Raw genomic sequence first — 4,170 nt, 5'->3', positions numbered from 1 at the left:
AGCTTTTCGCATACCTTCCCCGCGTTGTCCAGGAGACATTGGTCTGTACGAGGAAGGCTCGCCTGGTGGTTTTCCTGGCTTGTTGAGCAGCAGTAGCTTTTGAATCTTCCACCTATCGGGGAAGGTACCTTCTAGCAGACACTTATTGAAGACCTCGGCGAAGGCGGATGGCTGTAGTGCCAATGCCAGTTTTAAAGCCCTATTTGGGATTGCATCCGGGCCTGGGGCTTTTTTTGCTGGGCAGGCTCCTACCGGCCTCCAGGATCTCCGCTTCCGTGATCATTTCGATGCCCGTGATCGGTGCGTCGCTTTCTAAGGGGCCTGGACGCCTCTGTTGCTCGCTGGGGAACAGGGTGTGCACTATGTCCTCGAGGGTGCTGGGGTCCGTTGGCGCCTTGCTCCCGGCCCTTAGCCGCTTCATAACGATGTTGTAAGCCCTGCCCCAGGGGTCTTGTTCCGCTGTGTCGCAGAGCTGGAGAAAGCATTCCCGCTTGCTGCTCCGAATTGCATGCTTCAGTGCCTTCCTGGCGGTCCTATACTCCTCATGCGATGTGACGAACCGAGTCGTGCGTCGCGCTCTCTGCATAGCTCGTCTGGCCCTTAGACACGTTGTCCGGAGCCTGTCGATGTCGGCGTTCCACCACACGATTGGCTCGTGGTGCCGCATGAATGGCTTCCGCTGTCTCATGCTCCTGTCACAGGCCTCCTCCATTCGCAAGGCGAGCTGGTTGGCCGATTCGTTGGCACTTGTGTCCCCGAGGGCCTCCCACGTCTCGAGGCTTCTAGCCAGAGCGCTGGTGTTGAGCGTGTCCACGATGTAGGCTTTGCTCCTCGCGCTTGATCTGCTGGGTCTGGGGCATTCGCCAATGGTGCATACTATGGCTTCGTGGTCGCTTCCGGTGTACACGTCTCCTATTCGCCACCTTGCATTGCGCAGCTGCGAAGGGCTCGCGAACGTTAGGTCAATGATTGACCCAGCGCTACCCCTGCAGAAAGTTAGCTGGGAGCCCTTGTTCAGCAGCGCTAGGTCTAGCGATGCTAAGGTTTCTAGCAGGATTCGGCCTCTCGTTGGTGACTTGACAGCCCCACTCGTGTGCCCACGCGTTGAAGTCCCCGGCGATGAGGACTGCCCCGCGGTTTCTTGCGTCTTCAGCTAGTTCCTCAATGATTCGGGCGAAGGACTCGAGGGGTAGACTGGGCGCTAGGTAGCAGCTGTATACCCATAGGTTGCCAGCTCTCGCGCGCACAAATCCGTCTCCTGCCAGCACATTGCTAAGTTTGCAGGGATCGCCTCCACATGCCCACAGGGATGCCTTCCCTGTTCTGTCGGTCGCCCAGGATTCGTTTTCACCTGATTTGTACGGCTCGCTGAGTATGGCCAGGTCCGATTTGAGTTCTCTCACCGTCTGCAGGAGCAGGTCCTGTGCGGCCCTACAGTGATTCAGATTGAGCTGGATCACTTCCATCCTCTTGTTCCGGCTACCTCTCCTAGCTTCGAGAAGGGACACTGCCGGCTTCCCGATTGATGCCCTCTGTCCTCTCGGCCTCTCCCGGCGCAGACGAAGCAGGTTGCCTTGTTTGGACAGTCTGCTATCTTGTGCCCATTGACGCCGCAGCGAATGCAGCACCCAGTTCGGTCCACCGCACTATGGCAGTTTGGCGCAATGTGCCCAATCTCCAAGCACTTGTAGCACCTAGGCTGCGAGTCCTTCTCCTTGACCTTACATACCGTCCATCCCACCTTGACCTTGCCCTTGCCGAGGACCACTTGAGCATCCTTGCTCGGCAGTCCAATTACGGCAGTCTGGGTGTCCCGGTATGATGGGCGTAGGCTTCTCACATTCACCGAGTCGACTTTGATGGCAAATTGTTCCGCTAAGGCCTTGACAAGGTCCTCCGCGGTTACTAGCGGGTCCAGGTCCCTGATCGCTAGCACCCTCGTCCTCGTGTCTTCGGAAAGGGCTCGTACCTCCGCTACTCCATCCAGTACCGATTCGAGGCTCTCCTTAATCCTTGTTGCGCTTTCTTTATCGCCTCTGTTCAGCTCAAGGAGCAGGTTACCATTTGCGGTACGGCGGACCTTGTTGACGCTCGTACTCAGGTCCTGAAGCTGACCGTCTTCTCTCCGGGTAACCAGGGCCAGCACCTCGCTGTAGGTTTTTCCTTTCGCCTCGACGACCATGGCGTCCGGGCGGTGAGGTTTCCTAGCCGGCTTCTTGGCTGCCCTCGTCTTCTTGGCCACCTCCCTCCATCCGCTGACCGGAATCTCGGGGCTCTTAGTCTGGCTCATAACGCTGGGCGTCGCCACGTCTTCTTGTGGCGGCAACGGGGCTTTCTTCTGCGGCCTCCTGGTTGCGTTGGCGCCTTTTGGCTGCCTTGGGCGCGTGGGGGGAGGGGGGGGACCCGGATCCACCAGTGGCTGGCTTAGCCTACGCCACGGCTCCGTTTGCGCCGCGGCATCCTTCTTCCAGACTGTCGTTGTCTGCTGCTCTTTGTCCATGCTCATGCTCTTGGTACTCTGTGAGCATTTTGAGCACAGGACTGCGGCGTCGAGGCCTTCCTGCCTGGCGCTTCTGCCCGCTGCTGATGCTTGGCTTGCTTCATTGATGCTCGTGTGAAGCTCCTTCATTCGCACGAACATGTTTCTCGTCGCCATGTTGATGTGGCGCGTATTCTTATCCATCATTCTGCTATGGACTTCATCCAAGATATTTCCCAGCTCTTGGAGGTTTTCGAGGCAGGTTGCCTCCTGGCAGGCCTTACTTCTCTTAGGCGGCGTTTTTCTTTGCAAACTCTCTGGGCTGGCTGGGTCCCGTACCCTCTTAGGGGTCTCCCGGGCGTCCGGGTCCATGCTCTGTAACTCTGCTCCTGGAGCTGACGCAGCTGCTGGCGATCGGGCGAGCTTGCTGCCCTTCATGAAAGCCAGGTTTTCGTCCTCTTCCATTCCTTTGCTCGATGCTCCAGTTAATTCTGGGTCGATTTTAATTTGAAATTTGAAATTTCGTTTGTCGCGTAACTCTGCTCCGGCACTCCGGCAGCCCTGTTCCGTACGAGGCTGTCCGGCAACACCGTCCGAGTTGCCACCCTGCGCGATCACCTGACTGGCAGCTCAGTGATCAGATGCTGAGTGGGAGGCTCCCGGCGAGGACCGTAAACAGAAAAAGAAAGAAAAATTTGAGTGAGAAAATTGTTTTGCTTTAACTCCACCAACAATGTGTATAGCGGAAGGCGCCAAACAAGAGTTCACCCCTCTCCCCCTCCTGCACGGAGCGCACTGGATATGCCCCTGCAACTGAACGGGTGGTCGGCGAGGGCCGATTTCATACGCAGTACGTACCGGTGCTTCAGTGACCTGCTCTTAACAGCTTTCCTTTCAGTTGCCAGGCGTGGCGCGGATTTTTTTGCCGGAAAACTTGGAGCTCGTGATAAACACAACCGCACTTGGAAAACACTCAAACGAGAGCGTCATACATATGTACATACATATGTCTGTAACTAATATTCCTACTTCTACCAGCTGAGCTTTCATGCCTGACATATGCACATGCATACCAACGCACATACATATGTGCGATACACTGTGATACACAGTGTATTCTAGTGAGTGCGGTCGTGTTTTTAAATCGTTCCGTATAATTCAGTGGAAAACGTCGGAAGTTAGCCTGGAAAAGAGGCAAAGAGTTGTTAGCGCGAGCCATAGTAGTGCTGCGTTACTTACCTGCGCGGATCGCAAGTCCGCAAGCAGAGAAGCGGCCACCTGGCCAATAGTACTGGCCGAAATCCCAGTGGGACGCCGTCGAGCCCTAGGCCGAAGGGGGGGGAAGGAACAGCAGGTAAGTGCCTGTTTTCCTACTCTTCTTCGCTGTGATTCTTGGCGCCACTTGTTGGTTGCTGCCTTCTTTTTGTTTTTGGGCAAAATTGGCCAAGCACACCGCAAGTGGTGTTGGATAACGACGGAAGAACAGCTGACTAAAGGCACGGAGCTAAGTGCGGGAAAACGACAGCGTCTGGCCAATAGAGGGCGCGGCCACAGCAACCGGAGTTGCCAGATCAACGGCCAGATCGGAGATGAGCGATCAGCGGGAACAAGCTGCGGCTTGCAGCACTCCACTGACAAGCTCATTCGCCTGGGATGAGGAGAATCCCTTTCGCCGGAAAAATGCTCTGGCG

General features: G+C 56.2%; 1 long non-coding RNA gene across 1 annotated transcript; it reads left to right on the top strand.

Moving 5' to 3' along the window:
- Positions 1-3,004: 3,004 nt before the first annotated feature.
- Positions 3,005-3,918, top strand: LOC117186569. Its single transcript, XR_004471579.1, has 2 exons — positions 3,005-3,329; positions 3,378-3,918. It is a non-coding gene; the product is annotated as an uncharacterized LOC117186569 (long non-coding RNA).
- Positions 3,919-4,170: the final 252 nt, after the last annotated feature.

The sequence above is a fragment of the Drosophila miranda genome, chromosome XR (assembly GCF_003369915.1).
Source record: "Drosophila miranda strain MSH22 chromosome XR, D.miranda_PacBio2.1, whole genome shotgun sequence".
Taxonomy (NCBI): Eukaryota; Metazoa; Arthropoda; class Insecta; order Diptera; family Drosophilidae; genus Drosophila; species Drosophila miranda.
This window is presented reverse-complemented; position numbering and strand designations above follow the sequence as displayed.